This window comes from Oncorhynchus mykiss, chromosome 8, assembly GCF_013265735.2.
Source record: "Oncorhynchus mykiss isolate Arlee chromosome 8, USDA_OmykA_1.1, whole genome shotgun sequence".
Taxonomy (NCBI): Eukaryota; Metazoa; Chordata; class Actinopteri; order Salmoniformes; family Salmonidae; genus Oncorhynchus; species Oncorhynchus mykiss.
In genome coordinates, this window is record NC_048572.1 from 29,094,566 (window position 1) to 29,100,565 (window position 6,000).

General features: G+C 48.8%; 1 pseudogene; it reads right to left on the reverse strand.

Annotated features, from left to right (window-relative positions):
- LOC110529223 overlaps positions 1–1,470 on the reverse strand; it is a 49,613-nt pseudogene extending 48,143 nt beyond the window's left edge.
- Positions 1,471–6,000: the final 4,530 nt, after the last annotated feature.

Genomic DNA, 6,000 nt, shown 5'->3' on the forward strand with positions numbered 1-6,000 from the left:
AACTGTGGGACCTTATAAAGACAGGTGTGTGCCTTTCCAAATCAAGTCCAATCAATTGAATTTACAACAGGTGGACTCAAATCAAGTTGTAGAAACATCTGAAGGATGATCAAAGGAAACAGGATGCACCTGAGCTCAATTTCGAATCTCATAACAAGGGTCTGAATACTTACGTAAATCAGGTATTTCTATTGAAAAATTTGTATCAATTTGAAAAAATGTCCAAAAAACATTTAGCTTTGTCAGTATGTAGATTGATGAGGATTTAAAAAAAAAACAATTTTAGAATAAGGTTGTAATTAACAAAATGTGGAAAAAGTCAAGGGGTCTGAATACTTTCTGAATGCGCTGTAGGGTCACGAATCGGGGATGTGCCCAAAACCATGCCTGAACCACCTCTGCAGGGTGGAACCTGACATTGTCCCACACAATGACATAAGTGACCCCTTCACCTTGACAGGCCTTCTCAATTTCATTGAGAAACACAATGTGCAGCATTGCAGGATCCAAGTAATGGCCTGCGTCCTACTACACCATCTTCATCTCCCACCTTGTCCAGGCCGTTGGACGGTCGCCTGTCGGCTGACGAGGTTCCGCCCGCGGCGGAAAGATATACTTGTGATGGTTCACAGCAGCATCAAGCACCATCCCCCTCTAAAAATATATTTTGGTTAGTTATTTTTACAGTATAGTTCCAGGATGATATTGTGAAGTAGCATGTGCATTAACAGTAAAAGTAATACAGTATATAGTGCTGTACCTGAACATACTCGGCCAGCATTTGTTTCACCCGGTCGTTGTTTCTCTCAAAAGGTGGGGGCGATTGTTGGTAGAATGATGAATGCCACATTGGCAAAGGTGTCATTGTTCTCAATCAATAGCCTGCTTTGTTTCGGACATCCGTGTGTCATTCCTGGACCTCACCATTTCCACCAGTGCCCACTCCTGCTGGTCGGTCAGCACACGGCTACCACCATGGGGTCTTCTGTCAATTCTAAGGGTAGAACAGAGTATACTGTCAATAGATCATACTGTACGAATATTGTAACATGTTTTGTGAATTTACATGCATTACAATACATGTATGTAATTTGCTTTAAATGTAATGGTAAAGCATAGTGCATATCCTGCTGACTTATAGGTTTTCTTGGCAAAATGTTCTTTATTGGCAAATCTTTTCAGATTGGGGTGAACTAATCTGGCAGCCTCGGCCATGGTAAGGTCTCTGTTTACCACATGGTCAACGACGGTGACCTCTTTGATGGAGCCCATGCCTACCTCTCTGACCTCTTTGATGGGGCCCATGCCTACCTCTCTGACCTCTTTGATGGGGCCCATGCTTACCTCTCTGACCTCTTTGATGGGGCCCATGCCTACCTCTCTGACCTCTTTGATGGGGCCCATGCCTACCTCTCTGAGCTCTTTGATGGGGCCCATGCCTACCTCTCTGAGCTCTTTGATGGGGCCCATGCCTACCTCTTTGACCTCTTTGATGGGGCCCATGCCTACCTCTCTGACCTCTTTGATGGGGCCCATGCCTACCTCTCTGACCTCTTTGATGGGGCCCATGCCTACCTCTCTGACCTCTTTGATGGGGCCCATGCCTACCTCTCTGAGCTCTTTGATGGGGCCCATGCCTACCTCTCTGACCTCTTTAAAGGGGCCCATGCCTAGCTCTCTGACAGGCTCCTTGTCCACAATCTCTTTGATTTCTTCCTCTCCCTTGCAGTCTATTATGCTACATGTTGAAAGAAATTGCAAATGTTCACACACCCCCTTTCACATCTATATGATGACCAATTGTGATTACCACTATGTGAAATCAATTAGCAATAACGAGTAGTCATTATGTATGGTTATTAGATACCATACATGTCATTTACATGTTTATACTTGTAACGGTTTTCTGTATGTGAAGGAGAGTCGGACCAAAATGCGGCGTGTCTATTGCAATCCATGTTTAATGAAGTAACACACTAAACACAAACACTACCAAAACAATAAACTTAACGAAACAGCCTATACTTGTGTAACCTAACACAGAACAATGACATCAGGACACTAAGGACACTAAGGACAATCACCCACGACAAACTCAAAGAATATGGCTGCCTAAATATGGTTCCCAATCAGAGACAACGATAAACACCTGCCTCTGATTGAGAACCACTTCAGACAGCCATAGACTTAGCTAGAACACCCCACTAGCTACAATCCCCATACATACACACCACCTACAAAACCCATACCACACCCTGGCCTGACCAAATAAATAAAGATAAACACAAAATACTTCGACCAGGGTGTGACAGAACCCCCCCCCCTAAGGTGCGGACTCCCGAACGCACCTCAAAACAATAGGGAGGGTCCGGGAGGGCGTCTGTCCATGGTGGCGGCTCCGGCGCGGGATGTGGACCCCACTCAATCAATGTCTTAGTCCCCTCTCCTCGCGTCCCTGGATAGTCCACCCTCGCCGCCGACCATGGCCTAGTAGTCCTCACCCAGAACCCCACTGGACTGAGGAGCAGCTCGGGACTGAGGGGCAGCTCGGGACTGAGGGGCAGCTCGGGACTGAGGGGAAGCTCAGGCAGGTTGATGAATCTACCAGATCCTGGCTGGCTGGCAGATCCTGGCTGACTGGCAGATCTGGAAGAGTCTGGTCGACTGGCAGATCTGGAAGAGTCTGGTCGACTGGCAGATCTGGAAGAGTCTGGTCGACTGGCAGATCTGGAAGAGTCTGGTCGACTGGCAGATCTGGAAGAGTCTGGTCGACTGGCAGATCTGGAAGAGTCTGGTCGACTGGCAGATCTGGAAGAGTCTGGTCGACTGGCAGATCTGGAAGAGTCTGGTCGACTGGCAGATCTGGGAGAGTCTGGTCGACTGGCAGATCTGGGAGAGTCTGGTCGACTGGCAGATCTGGGAGAGTCTGGTCGACTGGCAGATCTGGGAGAGTCTGGTCGACTGGCAGATCTGGGAGAGTCTGGTCGACTGGCAGATCTGGGAGAGTCTGGTCGACTGGCAGATCTGGGAGAGTCTGGTCGACTGGCAGATCTGGGAGAGTCTGGTCGACTGGCAGCTCTGGCTGCTCCATGCTGACTGGCTGCTCCATGATGACTGGCTGCTCCATGCTGACAGGCAGCTCTGGCTGCTCCATGCTGACTGGCAGCTCCATGCTGACTGGCAGCTCTGGCTGCTCCATGCTGACTGGCTGCTCCATGCTGACTGGCGGCTCTGGCTGCTCCATGCTGACTGGCTGCTCTGGCTGCTCTGGCTGCTCCATGCTGACTGGCTGCTCTGGCTGCTCCATGCTGACTGGCTGCTCCATGCTGACTGGCGGCCCTGGCTGCTCCATACTGACTGGCGGCCCTGGCGGCTCCTTGCAGACTGGCAGCTCTGGCGGCTCCTTGCAGACTGGCAGCTCTGGCGGCTCCTTGCAGACTGGCAGCTTTAGCGGCATCCTGCAGACAGGCAGCTCTGGCTCTGGCTCAAGGCTCTGGCTGCGCTGAACAGGCGGGGCGCACTGTAGGCCTGATGCGTAGTGCTGGCACAGGACGTGCAAGGCTAGGGATGGGCACAGGAGGCCTGATGCGTGAGACTGGAACCAACTTCACCAGCCGACTAAAACGGACCTCAGGACGAGTATGGAGCGCTAACCCAGGTGCCATCAAATCCCTGACACGTTCCGTCAGGCGAATTCTATGCAAAATGCACCAACACAGCAACTCCCTCATTTCTCTCTCCTCCAATTTCCCCATTAACTCCTTCACAGTCTCTGTTTCGCTCACCTCCAACACCGGCTCTGGTTCTGGTCTCCTCCTTGGCTCCTCACGATAAACAGGGAGAGTTGGCTCAGGTCTGGCTCCTGACTCTGCCACACTCTCCCTGAGCCCCCCCCCCAATAATTTTTTGGGGCTGACTAGGGGGCCTCCGTCCGCGCCGCCTTGCTTGCTTCGCAAACTCCATTCTCCTATATCCTTCCGCGCACTGCTCCATCGAATCCCAGGCGGGCTCCGGAACTCTCCCTGGGTCGGCCGCCCACCTGTCGATCTCCTCCCAAGTCGTATACTCCATACTGTACTCCACTTTGGGCTGTTCCTGCCTGTTGACACGCTGCTTGGTCCCTTTGTGGTGGGTGATTCTGTAACGGTTTTCTGTATGTGAAAGAGAGTCGGACCAAAATGCGGCGTGTCTATTGCAATCCATGTTTAATGAAGTAACACACTAAACACAAACACTACCAAAACAATAAACTTAACGAAAACCGAAACAGCCTATACTTGTGTAACCTAACACAGCCCAATGACATCAGGACACTAAGGACAATCACCCACGACAAACTCAAAGAATATGGCTACCTAAATATGGTTCCCAATCAGAGACAACGATAAACACCTGCCTCTGATTGAGAACCACTTCAGACAGCCATAGACTTAGCTAGAACACCCCACTAGCTACAATCCCCATACATACACACCACCTACAAAAACCCATACCACACCCTGGCCTGACCAAATAAATAAAGATAAACACAAAATACTTCGACCAGGGTGTGACAATACTTTAAAAACACACATTCTATTTCCCTAGTTCTCAAAATCCATATATACATATACCAGTTTCTTTCTTCTGGGTAGGCTTTCCACTAAATGTTGGAACATTGCTGCGGCGACTTCCTTCCATTCAGCCACAAGAGCATTACTGAGGTCAGGCGAGTAGGCCTGACTTGCAGTCGGCATTCCAATTCATCGCTAAGGTGCTTGATGGGGTTGAGGTCAGGGCTCTGTTCAGGCCAGTCAAGTTCTTCCACACCGATCTCGACATACCATTTCTGTATGGACATCGCTTTGTGCAGGAAAGGGCCTTCCCCAAACTGTTGCCACAAAGTTGGAAGCACAGAATAATCTAGAATGTAGCGTTAAGATTTCCCTTCACAGGATCTAAGGGGCCTAGCCCGAACTATGAAAAACAGCCCAAGACCATTATTCCTCCTCCACCAAACGTTACAGTTGGCACTACGCATTGGGGCAGATAGCGTTCTCATGGCATCTACCAAACCCAGATCCGTCCATCGGACTACCAGATGATGAAGCGGGATTCATGACTCCAAAGAACGCGTAACCACTGCTTCAGAGCCCAATGGCGGCGAGCTTTACACCACTCCAGCCTACGCTTGGCATTGAGCATGGTGATCTTAGGCTTGTGTGCGGCTGCTCGGCTATGGAAACCCATGTCATGACCCATTTCACAGTTCTTGTGCTGATGTTGCTTCCAGAGGAAGTTTGGAACTCGGTAGTGAGTATTGCAACCGAGGACAGACTATTTTTACTCGCTACGTGCTTCAGCACTCGGCAGTCCCGTTCTGTGAGCTTGTGAGGCCTACCACTTTGCGGCTGAGCCGTTGTTGCTCCTAGACGTTTCCACTTCACAATCACAGCACTCACGGTTGACCAGGGCAGAAATTTGACAAACTGACTTGTTGGAAAGGTGGCATCCTATGACGGTGCCACGTTGAAAGTCACTGAGCTCTTCAGTAAGGCCATTCTACTGCCAATGTTTTTCTATGGAGATTGTATTGCTTTGTGCCCAATTTTATACCCCTGTTGGCAAAGGGTGTGGCTGAAATAGCCGAATCCATTCATTTGAAGGGGTGTCCCCATACTTTTGAATATATAATGTATTTCTAGATGAAACACTAAAAGTTACTCTGGGATTTTGTGTGTTGTACTTAGTCAATTGAAAATATGCTTCGAGCAAAAAAAAAAAAAACAGCATTTTTGATGATCTGTTTTGAGTTTTGTTCTAAGAGTTGTGACATTTTACCACATACTTATGAAAATAGTACCAAAGCAATTAAAAAACGAAATAATTTCTTGATTTAGCTTCCTATTCCCTGTAGTTGTATACTTTGGCCACGTATTCAGTATTCCTACCTATATTCACTAGAGTTGGTGTTATTCTCAGGTTTGGTTATTCTAGGGGTGTCTCTATCCAGTATAATCT